General features: G+C 34.9%; 1 protein-coding gene and 2 non-coding genes across 23 annotated transcripts in view; 1 reads left to right on the top strand and 2 right to left on the bottom strand.

Annotated features, from left to right (window-relative positions):
• Window positions 1-25,315, top strand: part of LOC111056280 (potassium voltage-gated channel protein Shab) — a 127,648-nt gene that overhangs the window by 43,619 nt on the left and 58,714 nt on the right. For 13 of the 21 annotated variants that reach the window (XM_039428789.1, XM_039428783.1, XM_039428778.1 and 10 more), the window contains one exon: window positions 1,667-1,739. The exons of the other annotated variants lie outside the window; for them this stretch is intronic. The gene's annotated coding sequence lies outside the window, so the exon portion shown is untranslated. The remainder of the gene's footprint in view (window positions 1-1,666; window positions 1,740-25,315) is intronic. 21 annotated transcript variants of the gene reach the window in all.
• Trnas-gcu lies at window positions 13,353-13,434 on the bottom strand. Its single transcript has one exon. It is a non-coding gene; the product is annotated as a tRNA-Ser (tRNA).
• Trnas-gcu lies at window positions 20,329-20,410 on the bottom strand. The gene has a single exon. It is a non-coding gene; the product is annotated as a tRNA-Ser (tRNA).

Raw genomic sequence — 25,315 nt, 5'->3', positions numbered from 1 at the left:
GGCTCAGTAAACATTTTTCCCAGGTCGGATAATTTTTAGGAGCAAATTCATAAAAATTCAGCCAATGTAGATTTTTATGTTATTTTCAAGTCGTTGTGTTGTACTGAAAGAACAGTTAAAGTCATACATAGTGTAGTATATAGCTTTGTAGCTTACAGTGTTGTTTATAGTATATATCATACATAGCTTTGTTGTTTCGAAAATATAATAGTATAGAAAATCGTTTGAGAATAGAGAACATGGTAATAAAGCTGTCCTTGATCGAAGGTCTACTTTCAAAACTCAAGTTTTCTCTAGAATATCGACTCTGTGATTTCTAATATATTATGTCACTCCAAGGATACAGCCAATAAGTTTTGTAATGCTTTTTATAATATTTTGCACTAAGAATGAAACACAATGAATTTGAATGACAATATATTGTGACTATGAGAGTAAATTCTCAATTGAATTTTCAATCGGCTTTAGGTTCATAATATTGATCTTTCTAAAAAATGAATCAAAAATTTAATTTTTTTCAACTGTATTTCATTCATTTTTGTGGAATTCGTATTTATTAGAATCTTGTCGAATTGAATCTGTTCTCATTTATTGAAAAAAAATGTATGTTACTCAGCTACAACTTCCATTTATCGGCAGATTTGAGAAATACATTTTTGACCAATCACGAGAGAGTAGTTGAAGCTTTGATTAGATGTGTACGTGAACACAGTTGTACTTGACTCAGTACCTGCTGCCTTCTACCGGAAGAATGTAAAAATTCTCTGTCGACCAATCATGGGAGAGTAGGAGGAGCTTCGAAGCATGTCTATGGAGTACACGCAGTAGCTACTGCAGCCAACCGGCAGAATACAGAAGATCATTACCGGTATTGAAAACTCCTAAATGAAAGAGGCAAAAATGGATTAGAGACAAAAACTCACTGATTGTCTTTAATATTAAAATTTGCATCCGAGCTCATTAAAGAGTTAACCCGATCAAATTACTTTTTCCTAGCTATTGCTTTTACAAAATACTCCTTCCGACTGAACCCTCATTACAATATTATATGTTGAATATTATTTTTTATTATTACTAGTATACCATGATAGAGAAACAATTGTTCAAATCTATAAATATAAAAATGAATGTCTGTTTGTGTGTTCCCTATAGACTAGAAAACTACTTGACATAACGGCATTAAACTTTGAGAATATGTTGTGTGAATATTGGGGATGGTTTCTGACCAGTAATTTCAATGGTGGGGCTAATAATAATTATATATTAATCCATTTTACAGACCTATGTTTTCGAAATTGTCGGCCGAGCGGCTAACGTAGAACGGGAAGATCATCATGATTCAAGTTCATGTTGTGATAATATGATTTAGCATCTAAACTTACCTAATAAGCACGTAATAAGCACGTCACTCTGTGATAAAATTGTTTACTGGTATTAAAACGGTATTTTAAGCGCATAGGAAGTCCGTATTGAGATATAAATGAAAAAATTGATTGTCAGATAAATTTCATGATTCACCAAATAAAGTCAAGTATGACATGAGATACATTGACTTTTTGGCTGTACGAAGTTCGCCGTGTAAGCTAGTGTATGATAAACTTTATTCGAAATATATAGGCTAATATACTTTATGAATTATTGAATATTATCATTGTTCTTTTTCCAGGTGAGAAGGTCTACAGCCGACATTAGAAATGGATTTACACGCGAGAGATAACACAAGACTCATTAATTCATAGGTGAGCGAATGTCTTTCAAATCTTCATGGCTCATGTTTTACTATTACTTGTCAAATAACATTATTTTTATCGATTAGAGAATTTCTATTACTGTAGATCTATGTAGGATAACAAATATGAACGAACTAATATTAGAAAGAAAGTTTCTTGTATAAACCATTAAATAGTTTATTCTCTCTTATAGAAATATGCATGTTGTGGGTTAGTTCAGTGTTTTGAATTTTGAGAATTTGAATCGAAAAGTTGCTTGAATCTACAAGTACAGTTTGTGGACCTGTGAAGTAGATTTTGAAATGTTAGCGTAGTTTAGTCTATGATATCGAGTAAAGGACTAACTTATTGTCAGTTTTACAAACAATATTATATCCATACATTTCGATTTGAAATTTGAGAGAAAATCTTATTTTTGAAATGAAAACTTACACAACCATGTAAGACGAATAAAATGTTAACAGGTAACCATGCTATAAGGGAGAAAATACTTTCCATTTAACAGTTTTTCAAGAACTTTATTCTGAAGACAGTAACTTACCGAAGACGCATTCGAATAAATGCATTTCTAATTAAGTATTCTAATAGGGCTACTTAGACTGTTATTATAGAAATAGTTAGTTCCCTCTTTAGGGAGTGCTAGTGATTTCTAAACGCATTTATTTAAGAGATTTTCATAAGTCAGAATGTTCACTCATTATTTTTGGAAAGAGGCAGAGACTTCAATGTGCAATGCTTTTCAAAGAGGTGTAGTCCTTGACTTAAAATCTAGAGCTTGATACAAAACCGTTGAAATATACATTGCTGAAGTGCTCTGACGTGCAAAAAGACTCCAAAGGCCATTTCTAAAAGCCATTATCTCAACAATGTTGTATTATTCATAATTTTGTTTTCCTATATTTGTAGCAAGTATTATTTCTCTTCATATCATATATAGCTGCTGCATCGGGATATAATTCTATTGTGGATACTTGGGAAAGGTAGTATACGATTAAAGCAATACGATTATCATGAATCATTTTAAATATTCAATCCTTTAAGGCTGTGCAAAGGAAAAAAATAAACTTTCTACTGGAGATATTTTTCATTTTTTTCGATTTTCTTATTATCAAGCTATCAAAATGAAAAAGTTTTCTCGGAAAAACATTTTTTTTCGATCATTACTTTCTGAGATATGAGCGTGTAAGGTTTTAATTTTTAGGGCAGAAGAATTCAAATTCGGTAAAAGATAAATCCATTAGATTTGGAGGATACATTCCTTATTGTATTGTTCATTGAATAAAATAAAAATATTTTGAACACATAAATTTTTGAGAAAGTTATTCGATTTATCATAAATAACTCAACTGAAAGATAGTTATTTTTGGTCATTTTTAGTAATATGAATAGCTTTCTTAAAAATTGATATTTTAAAATAATTTTTGTTCTATTCAAACAACAATATCATGAAGAATTCATCTTCTGAATCTCATGGATTTATCTCTACCCGAATTTGAAATGTTCTGTCCCAAAAATTTAAACTTTAGGCGCTTATATCTCAAAAAGTAATGATCGGAAAAATAATGTTTTCCTGAGAAAACTTTTTCAATTTGATAGTTTGATGATATACAAATAGATAAACTTTGAGAAATATCACCAGAAGAAAGTTTATTTCCAGCCTTTGCACAGTCTTAAAGGATTGAATCTTTAAAATCATTCATGATAATCGTATTGCTTTACGTATACATTTTTTTTGCGTGTGAGGAATTTCAGATGTTGGAATGTGTTAATGAAGGATTATGAATTGTTCCTCTATTCTATAACAGTTCATGATTCGAAAACATAAGAACTTGCAACTTTTGCTATCTGTATACTGTACTATACCACCTGCTTTACTGATAACTTTTTGCTATCTGTATATTTTCAAGATTATCTTTTGAATGAGTCTATTAGATTCAATTTTGCATTTTTTCGTACTTTTCTCACTTAAAAACGCTATCGTACTCGGTAAACGAATAAATACATGAATAAATAAACAGATAAATAACTCAGGATAATAAATAAATAACCCTTTTATTGCACAAATTTACAAATTATTTACATTTTGCATAGGTACATATATTATTGTTTTCATTCTAGACAATTCAGCAGCTGCTGGGGTATCCTATTTTTAGGATCAATTGAGGATCATTCGTTCATTCCCTGTAGAGTCAGACCTCCTTAAAAAATCGGTAAACGAATGGTAATAGAAATTGTGAAATATAAATTTATTGGTAACATCAAATAGCAAAAACGTTAGAACCAATTTCCCGTCTCTAGGTACCTGGGGATAGAGCCTCTCGTAAGTCTCAGTGAAAGAAACTTGGTCAAGATTATTGGCACCATTTTTGTCGCATTTCCTTCTGCAGTTTGTAGGAAGTTCCTAATTTATCTGCTCTTAATAAATCCAATACAAACTCGGACTTCTGTGAAATACACACAAGACGTTACCGGAAAGGCACATCTAAAATGTGTGATGTCAAGAGTCATCAGAAACGAGAGTATTATTTTCTCATTCGAAATACAGTATTTTCTATAGTTTCAATCTTAAACAGCCCAGAAAAATACACGTTCATGAAGTAGCAGGATAAAATTAACCTATATATTTCAGGAGAGTATCGTGTCCCAATTTACTTCCTCCTATTCATTTGAACTTCTTGTTATTTTCCAATTCTAAAATGAATTATACACAATTTTTCTCACAAAATTAGTATATTTTTGTGTAGGCTATTTGTAACATTGTCAGATATTGGGAAAAATACGGGTTTTGTCGTCGATTCTCTATTGATGATTTATGACAAGATTCTCACTTCAGGCTTCATGATGATACTCTTACCCAACTATTTCGTATTCCAATAATTATTACATATCCCAAGATCAGAATTATAGATAAAACAGATAATGTGATTTCACTGACCTCTCGTCTATATTGTAGAAATCCTGTTATGAATGGAAATGGAGATAGCACACTGGACTCGTCAATTCCTTAAATTGTTTACTACTACAGAGGTACCTCGATATATAGTACATTGCAGGATCGCTAAAAAAGATACTATTACGAGGTCTGTTCTAAGTCTGATATTCCTAATCTGAGTTTTCCTAACCCAAAGCTTTGCCTAACCTAAGCTTTCCTAACATAAAGCTTTTCCCAACCTAAAGCTTTTCCTTACCTACAGCTTTTCCTAACCTTAGCTACGTATGGTTGCTACTTATAGGTTAAATGCATGTAAAGTTCTGCTACTTTGAACTTAGTAAATTTTAAAAACAATAGTGAGCGCCGTTTAATTTTTGTGATTTTGTGCTCAAAATAACATACTAAATCGATCCCAACCAAAAATTTGATGACAGGTATGTTGGCACTGGACGTGCACGTTAGCCGTTTTTTAATAAATAAAGGGTGCTACAAGTTTTATTTTGTTTTACTGGTTATTTATGTTTTACGGATCTCGTAAACTGCTCTAACGATTTTCACAAAATTTGGAACATAGTAGGTTTATGATGAAAAGATTCTATTGCACTAGGTCTCATTCTTTGGAAAACTCGCTGAACGACATTGAAAGGATAATTCATCCTTGGAAAACATATATGATAATCTCTTCGTCTCTCGATAACAGAAGATGCGTGTGCCTGTGTGGGAGAGAGACGGAATTATTTCCAGCTGTGTAATCATAATCAATCAGCGAGAAATTTTATCTAGGTAGACAATTTTCAATCAATTTGATCAAAATAATCTGATTTGTTGACATGGAATGATAATCCTCCTAAACTAGAGTACCGGTATTCCATAATTTTCAAAGTTGATCATTATTTGACAATTTCAAGTGATTAGTGAGTGTTTTTTTGTTATTCAATTTGGTTTGTATATAATCTAAATTATATTTTTTTTGTTTTCAAATGTTTGAACAGAAAATTGAATAACATGGTAGGTTATGGAACATAACCTACTTTCTGGACTATTTATAGTGTATAAATCAAAATTCGGGGAAAAAACAGTTTTGGACTGTACCTGTTAGTACTTCCCTAATCATTTTAAAGAATTGTGTTCGGTCTATCAAAAGTCAATAAATAAATAACGAGCGAAGCTCGGTGCCCCGATATTGTACCTTAAACTTCACATTTCCATATTCCGTGTATCTATATTCTCATGAATTATCAAGCAAAAGTCAATATTCGGAAGTTTTAATTTTTTGTATTAATGAAGATGATATTTTCTCAAAATCTCATTCTCAACAACACAGATACCAGAGAGATAGAGAACAATGATCGTTCAAAGATTTTTAGCATGTTTTTACTCGTACAGAACATTGCAGAACGAAGCTATCATATGTGGAATGTCGAGCATTCTTGCACATAATCTAACCGAAGCAGAATCTTGTCAATTCAAATCAGCTAGCATGAAACAAATAGCTTCCCATCTCAACGTTATAGAAAGTGTTTTGCTTCATCTGATAGAATACACCCACCCACTGAAACTGATTTCACTTGTGTTTCATTCATACTGGTGCGTTTTTTCTTTAAGGTCAAATCAATAATACAAGCGCCCGTCTCATGTTTGTTTGGCCATTCTATTTGTAGAATCAGAATTCGAAATCTGGCGGAATAATTCTCCCATCAATGGCAGGCTCTCTTTTTCGATTTCTTCGTCTTCCAGCTTTCTAGCTTCATTTATGAATAAAATATTTTCTAGGTGATATAAGAAGAGATCTTCTGAAGACGGTATATGTTTGGAAGACATAGTTCACTGTACTCCTGTTATAAAAATATCATCACTCTGGAAAGGCAAAATCACAGATCTTGAAAATAATTAGATAATCCAGTATCAATATTAAATTCCAATTAATATTTTTTTGGTGAGCTATTCATATCATATCAATTTAAGTCAAAAATTTTTAAATGTATATAGCATAGAAAACGCTTATAACCTTAGGATCTGCAATGGATAATATCTGCTCCTATTTACCCACTCATTATATTTTTATCATACCACTCTATAATATATATCATACCAGTTCATGATATTCATCACACCCACCAGTTCATGATATTTATCATGCCAGTTCATGATATTAGTATATCAGTTCATGAAATTTATCATACCAGTAAATGGTATTACCATAGTATGACAGCTATTCAGCTACTGTCCCGACACTTTTTGAAACTCATCTTCTAACAAACTTAACTTATGTCCAGCTTGTAGATGTGATTGATTCTCTTACTATTTGCAATCATTCTTTCGCATTGAAGGTGCTTATGGCCTTGAGTGATAGTTCCACTGTGAGTTGAGTTCAAAGGTTTAGCTCAAAAATATACTAACTTGAAATCCAACAATAGAATATCTATTGATCTTTTGACAAACTCATGTTTTCTGTAATAGTTGATGAAAATATAATGAATATAGCTATTGGTATCAATAATAACATTGTGAACACATAATGAAAAGTTTCAGCAAGGTTGAGTTGTAGATACTACACTAGTAGTTCTGTGAACAGTAAACCTCACGCAGTATTCTCATCCACAAGTACCTGATTGAAACTATAGACCTTATGGAAATACAGCAATAGACTGGCTTCTCCACACATCTGTGTAATCACTTGTCAGCTGATTTATGATGACCAATTCTAGTCTGATTTTTACTCTAATATTGGCGTATGAAGGAGGCTCCTTTTTCCTTTATACTATCCTTGAAATGCAAAATTTTCAAAAACCTTGTATTTACGTCGACGCGCAATTAAAAAAGGAACATACCTGTCAAATTTCATGAAAATCTACTACCGCGTTTCGCCGTAAATGCGCAACATATAAACATATAAACATTTAAACATTAAGAGAAATGCCAAACCGTCGACTTGAATCTTAAGCTGCGTACACATATACGCGCTTCCAACCCGCACCGAGCACGCTCCGCCCTCGTACCGCCCTCGTTCCTCCATCGTACCACAGTCGTTCCTCCATCGTACCACAGTCGCTCCGCCCCCGCACCCATCATGAACGTTACGGAAGATGTTAGATCTTCTCGCGTTCCCCGGTCGGACCACTCTTGCTCCTCGGTCGATCATCAATCGCTCTGCTGGAGTGACGTTCGGTTGCGGAGCAGAGCGAAAGTCTGTACGCACCTTTGATATTTGATATTTGATATTTGATATTTGATATTTACGGAATAAAAACAAAATTTAAGTAGCTCCTTCTTCAACTCATTTCTAAATTTTCCAAATTCCAGATTTTTAAGATGGTCAGGCAATGCATTAAAAAGGTTGATACCTAAACTCTTAGCACCTCTAGCAAAAAGGGTTGTTCGATGATGTTCATCTCTAAGATGATGACGTCTCCTTGTTTCATAGAAATGAACCATAGATCCTCTATTCAAATCGTTCTCATTTTTCTTTATCAAGCAAATACATTCAAGAATGAAAAGGCTGGGGAGAGGAAGGATTTCAAGCTCTTTGAAGTAAGGTCGGCAGCTTGTTCTCACTGTCTCACCTACCATAACTCTAATGGCCCATTTTTGGACTCGGAATATTTGAATTGATTCTGTTGAGTTTCCCCAAAACGCGACATAGACCTCACTTCGATCGGTCAATAAAAGTCCTAACGCTGCATAAAAAAATAATTTCATTTTTTATCACCATCAAACCTTATAAAACATGTTCTAGTATTCTTGAACAAGGCAGCCTTTTTGAGAAATTTTTGTACAAATAAGTGACTTGTTATAGATTAACCTGTGGTTACGATTGTAGGATTTATTTTTGATACACTTGAAAATCTACTTTGATACAATGTCATTGTAATTTAATTTAAATCTCTGCACTCTTCTTGAAGCTAATCCAAACATAAATTTAAGCTGGTGTAACTTGATAGAATTTCATTTTATTTTGTCAAGTGAAGCCAAGTACCTGTGATATTTATTTTTCTACTCTTCTCATCTCATTCTCTTCTACATTTTTCGTTATCTGAGGAGAATGACAAGCAATCTCGATATATAAAGTCAGCCTTCAATTTCCGTTCTCGTCTTAGATGAGATTCTCCTGTTGGCTTCGCGGAGTCGCAAAAGCCGTAGCGAGAAAGAAAAAGTAGCGCTGAAGAGATGAAGAAAGACATTAGACGGGACGAAAGAGGGAGAATGAAATGAAGTTTTTGACGTGACCTGCACGTTTTTGCTGCTAGAGGAAGCTGCTTCATAAGACTGCTGTGAGACTGCTTTTGATAAAGCAATTGCTTAGAAATAGTGAGAATTGGATCGCTGAAACGATTATACCCCACATCTTATCTATCACACGGAAGTAACCTACTTTACTAATAGGTTAATATATTTAAAGTTAATACTATTTTAAAACTATGAGAAAGATTTAGATATTACATTTGAGATTGGGATGCAACTAAATACAACTGAATGCAAATAAAGTGGCTTGAATTAAAGTAACAGCAGCGGAACTGATAAAGAAATAGTTATTTGTGCAACTAGTGCGCAAAGTAACAGTTTGCTGCACCGAAAGAAACGTTTACGCCCGAGCCGTAGGCGAGGGCGGAATGGTTTGTTGAGTGCAGCAGAGGAACTTTGCGCACGTATTTCACATTAAATTTTTCCTACAGTTACCATTGAATATGAGAAGTGGGTAATTATGGGTAAAATTGCCTGAAATCCATCAAATGTTTTTCTGTGTAATTTTATTATTGATAAAAACCTTAATCCTAAAATCCTAAAGTCCTCGTTGTCCTCCATTATAATAATATCTACTTAATAATGTGCGCGTTTTGCTTCGTTGCACCTCTGCTCACTATAGCAGCCCAGTCACTGTTACCAACTTCATTTTGATTTTGCTGCACTGTTGCTCCATATAACCTACTAAGTATTTTGCGTTGCCATGTTGCAAATCTGGAGTGCGAGGAAAAATTTTTCCCGCACTAGAGCGGAAAAGTGATTCTTTGCGTTCTGTAATCAGTGCAGCAATGGCCACTTTTCAAGGTAACTGTAGGAAAAAAATATTTCTTTTAATATGTGAATATTTCCTATTTGAGTGATAATAATGTGGAATATTTCTTCTATGTTTGGTTTTGAAGCATCTAAATTTCGAAATCTACTTTGTGAATCTGAAAATTTTGACAAGACTTAACCTATTTCGGATTATGTGTAACCTTAGGCTCTTTGCACACTGGGCTACCATGGAAGCGCTTCCACGGAAGCGCCACCACATGGTAGCATTGTCTCTTATATGTCACTGCACACTAGAGCTACCAGCCAAGCTTCCAGGAATGTGGTGACTCGAGCCGCCGATTTTGTGTCGCCACCAGACTGTCGCGCCACCACGTCATACCATTGAGTATTATCTGCCATTGCACACTAGAGCCACCAGCTACCAGCCACCAAAAAATCATCTCAAGTCCAGTTTCAATTCAAACCAAGCTCAGTACAATTGTCTGTTGAAGTCGTCGTAATGAATAGTGTACAATTTGATACGGAAAGGTTCATTCTTGAAGTTTATTTATTATTTATTTATTTGGTTAGCACAAACAATACAATGATCGAGAAAGAAATAACAGGCTTCTGCATAAACTTTTCCAATTTCCTAATTTAGTTTCAAATTGTCCAAATATTATACATAGGTTATGTCCATTTCAATTTCTACACCAAATCACAATCTGAGAATATAGATAAGAATAAAACAAACAATTGATAAGTTGAAAGCAGACCAGCTATATGGGACATATCTTCAAAATTATATGCGGATCGGGATGTGAAGAAAAATTCTTGGAGAGAGCTGGTAAATCTCTGACCAACATAAAATTGAAAAATATAGCCCCATGTAAAATGAACAAAATTTATTTTGTAAGTTATATAACCATTTTTCTTAAGCATTATTCATTATAACCAATTTTCACTATTTTCGTGTGTAATCAAACGAAAAAACATCAGTCTTTTAACATAAAATATCCATATCATACATTTTTCAAATATGAGTTTCAAGGTGATATTTCTGCTTGTCCCATTTTAGGGATGTTGGCATCTTCTTGTTTATTAGTTGATAATCAAGCATGTCCCATTTTGGGAACGTTGGTAACTTTGAATAAAAACTTTTCCAATATTTATATTGGTAGTAGCTTCATGAATCTTAGGACAATTATATTTTGTGATGTTGGCAGAGTGCTTCTTCCACGTCCATTCTTCAACTGATCATGAGTTAACTAGTGAACTGGAGTGATGAGTCAAGTGGTGGCTGCGTGGTGGTGGCTGTAGTGTGCAATGCTATCAAATTTAGATGGTGGCGCTTCCATGGTGGCCCAGTGTGCAAAGGGCCTTATGTAAATTTGGGAGAGGAATTGCACAATGTCAACTTATTTTTTCTCTCCCTATCATTTTGATGATGTACGAGTACTTATTGTGATAATCAATAAAGTGGTAGAGACAGTATGAACAAAGTAAAATGTTATTTCCATTCTCCATTGCAGATCAATGAGACTATGAATTTTAAATTAGATTCAGAATTGAGACTGAGAATTTCTTAAATCAATGAGATTTATGAATTTTGATCAACTTTTATGATCGCTTATGAACTAAATGAGCTGAGACATGAATGAGGCTTATGATTTGGTCATCTCAAGGGAAAAATATCCTTGGAAATAGATGACGTTCTTTATTGAACAAAGCGGAGCGAAGTTCGAGTTTGGTATTGATTCATTTCCCTATATTCTAATCTTACTAAAAAACTTTTTGATCAATCGACTTGGAAAAAATACATATATATATATATATATTATATATATATATATATATATATATATATATATATCGTTTTTGAATAGTCTCACATATAATTTTTAATCGACTTGATACTCCACAAATTTTCTTGGACCAATTCTTCAGATCAAGTTAATTGTCCAACAAAATTGACTAACTCCAAGATTTGAAGAATCAAAAGAATTGAATTGAATTGAATAAGGGCGGAGTTAGGACTCTAGGTCCTCTCTGCCACACAACCCTCTACATTACCTTTACCTTTAAATAAATGAGATTTATGAGATTCTATTCTCTGCCAAAGAGATTAGAGAGTAAAGCAATTACAAAACTCTGCTTTATCCATTTATCAGGGACTCAGTAACACTCAGAGTCAGGCTTATTATGTATGAATGGGAAATTCATGGGTTCAACTTATGAAATGTCAACGACTTTGCTTCTGAACATTTCAACATTTATCCTACACGCAGAGGAATTGAATCATGACAAATCCAATAATTGACAAGAACGTCAATTGAGGTTGAGAAAGAATAAATCATAGCATGAAATCAAATAGTATTTCTCGATTGATGAGAAGCCTCTTCATGTGTTGGCCAAAAAGAGTACAAGTAGAGCATATTGAATAAACCACTTTTGGCAGGGAAAGCACTCGAATGTTCACATTGTTGGGTCTGTCGCATTGTGGACTCAAAATAGAGCTGTACACTTGAACAGAAAATGGATTGCTGGAGTCTCCTCCCGAATGGGGTCAGAACAAGTCGCAGAAAGTGAGAGTGAACGCTATCTGTGCACATGAGCACTAGCACACCATCTCCGCATTGTTTCCCGCTCAACCGATGTTCTTCGCGCTCTCTCTATCGGCGAAAAACGGAATTACCGAAGATATAGATCGCACCTTGGTGCATCCTGTTGCATCCCTCGGGAGTTTCGCACCGACTGTTTATCTTGCACTTTGCAAAAGTAAGCTTGCAATTTTTCATCATCTGGATGAGTAAGTTAATCTGCGGTGAATGCATTGAGACTGCAACCCGATCAATAGCTGGGCGGCCAAAGGTTAAAGGTCAACTAAGCTGACTCTTCTCCCGCCCAAATGGGGGGATCCGTTCCCCCATCTAACCCCCCTCCACTCTTCTCAGCTTTCATTACAGAATGAGCTTTCCTATCCAGGGGACTCCGCTCCACTACCCGAAACACTCCCCCCCAGCCCCCAGAGCCCTCATAGCTGTGTCAAACACCCCACACTGTTTACCCACAGCCTCTGTGTGCCTCTATAAAAACACATTCCATCGTCCAAATTGCTGGTATTAATAAACCACAACTGTTGTTAGAGCAAGTGCAAATGTTGATCATATCCACAGATTCGACGGTTCTTAGAATGTTGATTCATTATCGATTACCGCAACTTGATATCTTCTCTTTCTTCCCTATTTCAGTTTCATGCTCCTAACAAAAGTGAATCTCTCAAGTCCAAGGTAGTGTTAAACCCAAAGGAATTGATGAGATTGTTTAGTAAAGAAGTAAATTTGTATGACTTTTTGTTGATGGAAAGTTCCTGACGGGAAGGTCCCACCTACCCTGAATTAAATATTTAAAACGTAATACAGTCTACCGTTCATTGTTGAGTATACCTTTGAGTAAGAATAGAGCCACCAAATCAAATAAAAAAGTTTTACAGTTCCCAGTTTACTCCCAATGATAAATCATGCAATCATTATGAAATGTTTATATCAACAGTGCTACGCAATGCGAAATATATTTGGTTGAATCAATCATTTCTAATCTTCTATGTAATATATATTTTCGTAATTGTAATATTCTGCACAATATTCAATATTCTGTGGAGATTGATCCAAAAAAATCAATTTCAAAAAAATATTCGACGAGGATGGGATTCGAACCCACGCGTGCAGAGCACATTGGATTAGCAGTCCAACGCCTTAACCACTCGGCCACCTCGTCGCTGAAAGCAATTATTTGTTATCACAGCAACGCGCAAAGCTATGCAGTTGCATTCAATAATGATTCGGTCTTCATGAGTAAATGGTAGCAGAGTAGACAAGTTGCGCAATGTAACACATTCGCTAATAGCCTAACTTATTGCTCAGATAATTCAACACACTGTGCCATCTACTCCCTTTGGAAAGGGATTGGTGACCAGTTTAGGAGCCAACTCAGCTGAATAACATATTGAAGATAATAGAATATTATACAAATAGCAGACTGAAGAAAGCAACGTCTCAAGCTGGATTTCTCATTTCACTATCAAGGTTCATGTCCGCTCAGTCAAAAAATTCTCCCCACTTTTTTTTTCTTAATAAATAATGGCAGTATACATTCACACACAGATATGAGACTTCTTCTTTAGGTGCCATCTCCGTTTCGAAGGTTGGCAATCATCAAGGCGATTTTTACTTTTGAGACCGCAGATCGAAATAGGTCATTATTGCTGCATCCAGACCAATCCCGAAGGTTCTTCAGCCATGAGTTTCGTCTCCTTCCTACAGATCTCTTTCCTTGGACTTTCCCCTGCATAATAACTTGATGCAATTGATATTTTTCTCCTCTCATAACATGTCCCATGTATAGCAGTTTTCTTCTCTTAATTGTCATAATTACTTCTTTTTCCTTGCGTATGCGTCTCATCACTTCTACATTGGTCACTCTCTCCACCCATGAAATCCGTAATATTCTTCGATACATCCATAGCTCAAATGCCTCCAATCTCCTCACATCAATCTCCTTCAGCGTCCAGGCTTCCATACCGTAGTACAAAACAGATAACACATAGCACCTCATCATTCTTATCTTCAAATCAAGGTTTAGATCTCGGCAACAGAAAAGCTTCTTCATTCTTGTAAATACACCTCTGGCCTGTTCGACTCTGATTCGTATTTCTTGGGCACTGTCATTGTTTGCATTGATGGTTGTTCCTAGGTATTTATATTCTCTTACTCTCTCAATAGGTTGGTTTTCTACATATACCATAGGATTGTCTTGCGTTGCTTTTGTGATTAGATATGAGACTATCAAGCTATATTCTCAATAATCTTATGAGTGGGCTTATAAGCTCTATTCTTGAGTTGAGAGGCCAGCCATGTAGGAGGAGTTCAACATTGTCGTGCTCCCCCGACATAGCCACACGCTCAACACTGGATGCATTGCATACCCACTCAACTACAAAGTTTTCCCAACATTAAGACTGCAAACTCATTGAGAGAAACTTGCATCAGTCTACTCATGGTATAAGTCGACTGAAGTGCAGATAGTCTACATTATCCCACCTCAGTTAGCCCCAATGAGTTATTTCTAATACTGTAGGACTATTCCAATACCTACTATTATTCCAGGCAATACCAACTATTACTTCTATTAAGTAATAGTGGGTATTGTAATAGTTTCTCTGTACTAAAGATTTATTGTGATTTAAGTCTGTATGAGCCTCTTCCCCATAAAAGAGTTACATCTGATCTGGTTTACCTTTGATTTACCTCTACTTTGATTCTGATACAGGCTATTATTAAGTATTTTTGGTTGAGATGAAATTATTAATAGCTCTATCACTGAATCAATTATGTCTATCAAGCTGAAAGTATGGAGAAATTATTGCATTTGTGAAATTAATAAATTTGCTATTTAATAAAATACAAATGTCTTTGATCTGGAGTTTGGATAGTATTTCACCCAATAAAAAATCGATTCAGCAACAAAAGTCGAAGATCATACATTGATAAGCTAGTAGAAATTCTACTTTAATTCTAGGAAGAATCAATGTACATGTTATGACGTCATTGATTAGTTGTGGGGTCTGAAGCAGTACCTACTATCACTTCAGGCCCCACAACTAATTAATGACGTCATAACATGTAGATTGATTCTTCCTAGATCATAGTAGTTTCTACTAGCTTATCAATGTATGCTCTCTAACTTTTGTTACTGTATCGATTTTTTATTGGATGGAATACTATCTAAATTTCATATTAGAGACATTTGTATTTTATTTAATAGAAATTTTATTGAAATAAAAACACTTTATTCCACAAATGCAATAATTTATTCATACTTTCAGATTGATAGACATAGGTCTACTCGATTCAGTGATAGAGCTATTCATCTCAACCAAAAATACTTAATAAATAGCCTGTATCAGAATCGAAGGAGAGGTAAATCAAAGATAAACCAAAATAGATGTAACTCTTTTTTAAGAAAGAGGCTCCCAAAAACTTGATCACAATAAATCTATTGTACAAAGAAATCCATCAACAATGTTTTTCAGTTGGGCAAAACCTTTAATATTATGATGTTATGGACAGTTCCAAAACTTTGCATATACTTTTTAATTTATTAGTTGAAAAGTTCTTTCACACACTTTATTTACACTGTTCTTGCTCACTCTAATATTACACTGTTATTTCACATTCTATTTACACTGTTCTTTCACACTTTATTTACACTGTTCTTCTACACTTCATGTAAACCGTTGTTTTGTAGAATTAAAGTTCTTTCTTCTAATCGCTCGTATCCATTTTCGTTTCAAAGTTTTTGAAAAAGAAAATACCGTACGGAAACTTTTGGAGTCTTGTTATAGTTCCCGCGATAATTAAGTACACAACAGTATCCCATGCTTTAAACCCCCAAATTCATTATTACTTTTTACAAACGAATATTAGAAGAATCAAGAATGATAAACAAACCATATCTATCCAAATGGAAGACCGTGAAAATTGAATTTGTAATTCCAATTTTGTTGATTACCATAAATCAGATGTGATAACAGCATCAGCGCTCTTATTTCGCTTGCTTGCCGCCAGTAGATCATGGATCTACATGTGATGACGTCATAGTTTATTAGAGATCAGTTGTGGGCCTGAAGTAATAGTAGGTATTGCCTGAAGTAATAGTACCTGACTATTCCCACTCAGCCCGGCCGAGCGAGTATGAATAGTCCAATATAAGTTATACCAATACCTACTATTACTTCAGGCCCCACAACTGATCTCTAATAAACTATGACGACATCACATGTAGATCATCGATGATCTACTGGCGGTAAGCAAGCGAAATAAGGCGCTGATGCTTGTTATCACATCTGATATGGTAATCAACAAAATTGGAATTACAAATTCAATATTCACGGTGTTCCATTTCAATGAATATGGTTTGTTTATCATTCTTCTAATATTTGTTTGTGAAAAGTAATAATGAATTTGGGGTTTTAAATCATTGGGATACTGCTGTGTACCTAATTGTTGCGGAAATTATAACAAGATTTCAAAAGTTTCCGTACGGTTTTAAAGTTTAAAACGGTTTTTTTACTTTTTCGAAAGATGATACTTTGAAACGAAAATGAATAAGAGCGATAAGAAGAAAGAGCTTCAATTCTACAAAACAACGGTTTACATGAAGTGTGGAAGAACAGTGTAAATAAAGTGTGAGTGGAAAATTTAAGTAGATCATCGATGATCTACATGTGATGTCGTCATAGTTTATTAGAGATCAGTTGTGGGGCCTAAAGTAATAGTAGGTATTGGTTATACTCATGAGAAGAGAAGTTGCACTGAACTGGACACGGACTCTGAGACTGTAATGTGGGAAATCTGCTTTAGTCCATTCGACCGCAGAGAAACATATATTGTCGTTCATCTCTGGTTCGGCCAACCTGGCTGGCAGTTTCATTGGCAAGCACTCCTTTACAAATCAAATCAGTATCGTTGATGGTGTTCATTAAGGGAAAACACTTTTTGCATACATCTTCGCATCAGCTCGAAGAGTAACGTACAGTCTCCTCAAACATTTTTATTGACCGAGCTTAGTGACCTTAGTGAGTGCTTCAACTTGACAAGATTTTCTTCGGTCTCTATTTCTGTATGTATGTCTGTATTTCTGTATGTATGTGTGTATGTAATCATGCTGGTGATTGCAAGACAAAAGAGTATGTTAATGTAAGAGTACAAGGAAGGAGAACAGTGGGATGTTCAAGGTGGGATGTTCATATGAGGATCGGATTGAGGAGATAGGACGGAGAAGAGGAAAGACTGTTTCAGAGATGAAGAGAATGGATGAGGAATCATGGAGAAAATGGACTGAGGCTACCCCAAAGGCACACTGGGGAGAGGCGAAGAAGAAGAATGTATGTATGTTAGTATGTTATGTATCTTACTGTGTATGTTTGTTTGACACTCATTTTCGCCAAAACGCGGCCACAGATTTTCATGAAATTTCAATTGCGCGTCGATGTAAGGAACTTTGTTCATAGTAAATACTACTATAGAAATTATCTCCTCCTAGGAAAATACGATTATGTCGATCTCGTTGGCCAACGAACTTGATCTGTACAAAGAATTAGTTAGAGAGAATGAGTAAGAGAAATTTTATTGAAATAAAAACACTTTATTCCACAAATGCAATAATTTATTCATACTTTCAGATTGATAGACATAGGTCTACTCGATTCAGTGATAGAGCTATTCATCTCAACCAAAAATACTTAATAAATAGCCTGTATCAGAATCGAAGGAGAGGTAAATCAAAGATAAACCAAAATAGATGTAACTCTTTTTTAAGAAAGAGGCTCCCAAAAACTTGATCACAATAAATCTATTGTACAAAGAAATCCATCAACAATGTTTTTCAGTTGGGCAAAACCTTTAATATTATGATGTTATGGACAGTTCCAAAACTTTGCATATACTTTTTAATTTATTAGTTGAAAAGTTCTTTCACACACTTTATTTACACTGTTCTTGCTCACTCTAATATTACACTGTTATTTCACATTCTATTTACACTGTTCTTTCACACTTTATTTACACTGTTCTTCTACACTTCATGTAAACCGTTGTTTTGTAGAATTAAAGTTCTTTCTTCTAATCGCTCGTATCCATTTTCGTTTCAAAGTTTTTGAAAAAGAAAATACCGTACGGAAACTTTTGGAGTCTTGTTATAGTTCCCGCGATAATTAAGTACACAACAGTATCCCATGCTTTAAACCCCCAAATTCATTATTACTTTTTACAAACGAATATTAGAAGAATCAAGAATGATAAACAAACCATATCTATCCAAATGGAAGACCGTGAAAATTGAATTTGTAATTCCAATTTTGTTGATTACCATAAATCAGATGTGATAACAGCATCAGCGCTCTTATTTCGCTTGCTTGCCGCCAGTAGATCATGGATCTACATGTGATGACGTCATAGTTTATTAGAGATCAGTTGTGGGCCTGAAGTAATAGTAGGTATTGCCTGAAGTAATAGTACCTGACTATTCCCACTCAGCCCGGCCGAGCGAGTATGAATAGTCCAATATAAGTTATACCAATACCTACTATTACTTCAGGCCCCACAACTGATCTCTAATAAACTATGACGACATCACATGTAGATCATCGATGATCTACTGGCGGTAAGCAAGCGAAATAAGGGCGCTGATGCTTGTTATCACATCTGATATGGTAATCAACAAAATTGGAATTACAAATTCAATATTCACGGTGTTCCATTTCAATGAATATGGTTTGTTTATCATTCTTCTAATATTTGTTTGTGAAAAGTAATAATGAATTTGGGGTTTTAAATCATTGGGATACTGCTGTGTACCTAATTGTTGCGGAAATTATAACAAGATTTCAAAAGTTTCCGTACGGTTTTAAAGTTTAAAACGGTTTTTTTACTTTTTCGAAAGATGATACTTTGAAACGAAAATGAATAAGAGCGATAAGAAGAAAGAGCTTCAATTCTACAAAACAACGGTTTACATGAAGTGTGGAAGAACAGTGTAAATAAAGTGTGAGTGGAAAATTTAAGTAGATCATCGATGATCTACATGTGATGTCGTCATAGTTTATTAGAGATCAGTTGTGGGGCCTAAAGTAATAGTAGGTATTGGTTATACTCATGAGAAGAGAAGTTGCACTGAACTGGACACGGACTCTGAGACTGTAATGTGGGAAATCTGCTTTAGTCCATTCGACCGCAGAGAAACATATATTGTCGTTCATCTCTGGTTCGGCCAACCTGGCTGGCAGTTTCATTGGCAAGCACTCCTTTACAAATCAAATCAGTATCGTTGATGGTGTTCATTAAGGGAAAACACTTTTTGCATACATCTTCGCATCAGCTCGAAGAGTAACGTACAGTCTCCTCAAACATTTTTATTGACCGAGCTTAGTGACCTTAGTGAGTGCTTCAACTTGACAAGATTTTCTTCGGTCTCTATTTCTGTATGTATGTCTGTATTTCTGTATGTATGTGTGTATGTAATCATGCTGGTGATTGCAAGACAAAAGAGTATGTTAATGTAAGAGTACAAGGAAGGAGAACAGTGGGATGTTCAAGGTGGGATGTTCATATGAGGATCGGATTGAGGAGATAGGACGGAGAAGAGGAAAGACTGTTTCAGAGATGAAGAGAATGGATGAGGAATCATGGAGAAAATGGACTGAGGCTACCCCAAAGGCACACTGGGGAGAGGCGAAGAAGAAGAATGTATGTATGTTAGTATGTTATGTATCTTACTGTGTATGTTTGTTTGACACTCATTTTCGCCAAAACGCGGCCACAGATTTTCATGAAATTTCAATTGCGCGTCGATGTAAGGAACTTTGTTCATAGTAAATACTACTATAGAAATTATCTCCTCCTAGGAAAATACGATTATGTCGATCTCGTTGGCCAACGAACTTGATCTGTACAAAGAATTAGTTAGAGAGAATGAGTAAGAGAAATGGTTGTAAATTCGAAAAGTTGATTGACAAATGGAGAGTGATCGTCGAATAAACAAACCCACAAACGGACAACAACTCGAGGCTCTAGTCATCAGTAAGAACTTGCTACTCTCGTTCAAAAAAAGATTCGACGAGGATGGGATTCGAACCCACGCGTGCAGAGCACATTGGATTAGCAGTCCAACGCCTTAACCACTCGGCCACCTCGTCGCTGAAAACAATTATTTGTTATCACAATAACGCGCTTAACTATGCTGTTGCATTTATAATGAGTCAGGCTTCATGAATAAATAAAAACAATAGCAACTTTGACAACAATACAAGTAATTGACAAGTGGTTTAATAATTCAGTCCTTATGCTGGTATCTTATCACTGAGATAAGTTGAGATACTGCGCTGACTATTACCATTGAAAATGTGATAAGTTAAGGAGCCAACTCCCTTGAAATACATGAATGATACTAATAAATATCATTCAACAACTAATAACTATATCTCGATAGTTTGGAATCCACCCAGAATTGTGGACTGATCCAATTGTGTAGTGATCCAAACTACCTAGAGTTGTCGTAGCTCTCTTCTCATCATCACCATCCTTCCCATATCCCACGCACAAGACTGACGTTAATGTGGGCATCACCCTCTGAAAAATTTACATTTGGGAAATTGAATGTTTATTTTATGCTTGTATAGCAACCATACTCAGATGGTCTCACATCTCTGTGGATGCATTTTATGTACATTTTAGTAAATAAATTTGAATTTAAGAGTGACTGTCTTAAGCTGCGTTTACACCGGAGTTAATAACACGAGTTATTAACAAAAAGTTATTAACTTGACTGAATCGTCAAAAATTTCTCTTGACAAAAGTTAATAACTAATTTTTCTAACAGAAAATTCCTTGTTATTAACAAGATCTTGTTATCGATATAATTGAATTCCATAATATGATTTCATTCAATGAGAGTATTCATATTATGATATAAAGCAAAAAATTGTCTTCAAATTTGAATTGAAACATGTGTGTGATCATTTACATAATGATCTTCATCTCATCTAATGTAAATGAATTTATAATGCGTTTACACCACAGTTAAAACAAAAGTTTTCAACATTAATAACATTTTCTTTTGACTGCTAGTTTTGTTATCTACAAAAGTTAATAACTTTGTCACGTGTTTTGTCTGCAGCTGTAGTTATTAGGGAACAGCCGTAGTTGTAGGGTAGAGATGCTGGGCGATGGGGTTGCGGGGAAGATGGTAACCTGTTATTAACAAAAGTTAATGCGATAAAAGAGGCTTTTGTTATTAACATAACACATTTCCTTTGATCTTTATCGATTCTCGATGGATAACATACATCTTGTTAATAACAAGATCTATATCATCTTCAACAAGATACTATATTACCTTACCTTAGACCAATAATACAAGAATTCACGCACAAGACTTAAGTTTATGTGGGCATCACCCTCAACAAAAAATATTCATTTGAGAAATCAATTTTTTTATTTTCCATGCCTGTATACCAACTAAAAATGAATTCAGAGATGATACAAGATACTATAACCTTCCACAACTGATAGCAATCTAACTGTCACTATGATGTTCAGATTATCGCTCAAACTCTCTTTTTAATTGGGATTGGACTGGGTAATTAGACTGAAATGTAATAATGAGGTGTGAGAAACGATGTCAGGAGTTTTGTGGTTTGTTGCGCCATCATTGAAGAAAGCGAACAGAAAAGTTCAGCCGAAATGTCACGGCCGGACCCCTACAATCTGCAAAGGTCACCATCCTAAAGGGTAGAAAGATGAGCTACAGCTGTGCTTATTAGAGTGTACACACTCAAGCCCAGCTACAATAGAATCAAGAGCACATAAAAACTCAATTTTCAGTCAGCGTGATACTTCCAATCGAGTACTGGGCTGGAGGATACTGTCTAACAACCAGATAAATTTCCAATGAAGGCGTAGAAAATGTAAAGGCAAAGAATAAACAATCTTTGTATTCGTTTTCTCTGGTAGAGCCTATGAATCTGGATTGCTACACACCAGTGTCAGTAAAAGAGACCGGCACAATGAAAATATAATTCCATTGAGTTCAGATTATTTATTTATTTATTTATTTATTTATTTATTTAATTACAATATGGGCGCATACAGTGCAAGCCCCAAAAATTGCTCCCCAATCAAAACAATAGAAAAATACATCAATTTCTTAAAAATATATATTTTAACACAATAAATAAAATATACTCCTGAAAATAATAAAAATAACAAAAAAGCAAACTACAAAACTGAATAAAGTTATAAAACTAAGCGTGATAAACTAAAAAAAAATTAACTAATAAACTAAAAACAAATAAAATAAAATAAAAATAATAAAATGATAATCAAAATCTGAATAATATAATGCGAATTTAGATAAAATTAATTGAAAAAAAGAGATGCAAAAATAAAATCATTACTAATAAGAGGAAATTTATATAAATTTTATGAGAGATGAAGATGCTGATGATGATGATGATGATGCTGGAGATGATTCTGACAATGAAGATGATGATGATGACTATGGAGACCAGGGTGAAGAGAAAAGAAGATTCAAAAAAAGATAATAACCTACATAGAATTACCGGCGGAAAGATGGTGGGTATAGGGCTGCACAAGCCTTCTTGAACTGCAAAGTTGACAAATGAAATGGATCAAGATGAGCTCCACAAAGATTAAAAAGACACATCATACGATTAACTGGAGAATTATAGTGATTATTGGTTCTGCACTGAGGAAGCTGGAACCTAAAACTGGAACGCCGAGCCACTTGGGGGACATAGATGTTAAGCAAAGAAAGAAGGTAAGAAGAATCAATCCTTCCATTTAAAAGATTATACAGGAATACAAGCAATCTGCAGTTACGCGATGCCCCAAGGGATTGTATTTGAAACATTACTCTCAGATCAGAAGTTGGGTAATTGAAAGGACAAACTGCATTGAAGTGTTTAAAGTACAAAAATCTTAAAAATTTATTCTGGATTTTCTCAATCTCCACACTCTGAGAAACTAGATAAGGATGCCACACCTCGGAGCAATAATTGAGCAAACTTTTAACAAGTGAGTTGTACAACAGAATAAGAACTGAAATTTCATTGAAATGAGAGCAAGTTCTGCGAATAAATCCTATTTGCTGGCACGCCTTGGAGCATAAATTTCTCAAATGAAAATGAAACTTAAGCTCAGAATCAAAATACACTCCAAGGTCCTTAAATTGATCAACACGCTTGACTACTAGATTATTGATAGTATAAACAGGAACCTGGGGGTCTCTTGATTGGGTACTGCTACTTCAATCAGAGCTATTCCTGGGAATATTATATTATTGGCCGTCAGGCTCGCATCGCTCGCCATATCCGTTTAGCCAGACGTTTAGTCTGGACCTCCGACTGGATCGTCCTAACATATGATAAAAATATGACATAACATTTCAAATTTGGAAGGTGTGTTCAATTGGCCCTTTAGAGGCGCAATAAGAACGGATTTGGAAAAATTTCCAAAGATACGCCCAAAATCTGCGTTTTTTAGCGTTTTCTCAGCTTTATCGAGAACAAATAAACAGAAAATGCTCAAATTTACTACAGAAGCTCAGCTGGGGTGCGATGATGTTGTGTTAGAAGAAATTTGAAATAACGCCAAAGATACACCCAAAATCTGCGTTTTCCAGCGTTTTTTTTTTTTTGCGCTTTCTCAGCTTTATCGAGAACGAATGAACAGAAAATGTTCAAATTCACTACAGAAGCTCAGCTGGGGTGCAATAATGTTGTGTTAGAAGGAATTTGAAATAACGCCAAAGATACTCCCAAAATTAGCGTTTTCTCAGCTTTTCTGCGTTTCCTCACCTTTTTCAATAATTGAAGGAAATATATTTAAAAAAATCAGTACACAGGTTTAGCTGAGGTAGAAGAATTTTTTCGCCAAAGATACGCCGATATAGTAACAGGTGTTTTTCGAGATCAAATTGTCATAATACGTTCAAATTCGGTACAGAGGTTCCACTGAGGTCTACATGCAGGCGAGCGAAGCGAGCCCGCTGATCTCATTTTTGGACAATCCAGTCGGGGGTCCAGAATTCGGTACAAAGGTTCCGCTGAGGTCTACATGCAGACGAGCGAAGCGATCCCGCTGATCTCATTTTTGGACGATCCAGTCGAGGGTCCAAGGGGCGGAGCCCCCTGGCTGGACGGATATGGCGAGCGAAGCGAGCCTGACGGCTAGTACTTGTATAAGTTCGATTCACTTCCCCATATGACATCTATTTTTATTATACCAGACCTCAGAATTAACGCATAAGTCTATTGTAGGCCTCAGAAGTAAAATAATGAATTACTACTGGAGATAGCAATTACCATGGAAAGAGGGCAATATTGCATGGATGAGCTGAGATTATGTTCACAAAACATTACTTATCGTTTATGACTGATATTTTCAATACTCTATTGATCATGTAAAATATTTTAATCAATGTATCTGAAATGCATCTATTCAATGTATATACGATGTAGCCTACATTCCTTAGTTTCAAGCAATTTAAAACCTTCCGTTAGAGTATTGATCGCGTGTAACATTCTCATTTATATGATGATGCAATCAATGAAAAATTATTATTGATAATATTGATTGAGCTGAAGTCCTAGCGCGTGGTCTTGATTAGGATTGGTGACCGTAGAAGCTAAGGCATTGATTCATATGTGAACTGCATGGAAATTATTCTAGTCGTTTAACGGTTTAAATGGATAAATTTCAAGTATATAAGATCGCATCTTTGTACTTGGAAATAGTTGTTAGACAACATAGCTGAGTTCCCTTTCAAAATGTTTCAAAATAGCAAAATGTCAAAAATATCACCGGAAGTAACATAAAACAAAATGCATCTGACTTTCAAGCTATTAATAAATTGCATTTGAACCATTTCGTTATGAGTGAATTAAATTTGGCATTTGAACTCCAATCGATGAATTATTTCTATCTTGATATAATATTATTATCTGAGAAGCGAAAGGTCACGAGTTCACGCTTATCTGCTTAGAGTGCACTTTTTTAGGTTGTTGAGGCGGCATTATTTA

The sequence above is a fragment of the Nilaparvata lugens genome, chromosome 5 (assembly GCF_014356525.2).
Source record: "Nilaparvata lugens isolate BPH chromosome 5, ASM1435652v1, whole genome shotgun sequence".
NCBI classification, from domain to species: domain Eukaryota; kingdom Metazoa; phylum Arthropoda; class Insecta; order Hemiptera; family Delphacidae; genus Nilaparvata; species Nilaparvata lugens.
This window is presented reverse-complemented; position numbering and strand designations above follow the sequence as displayed.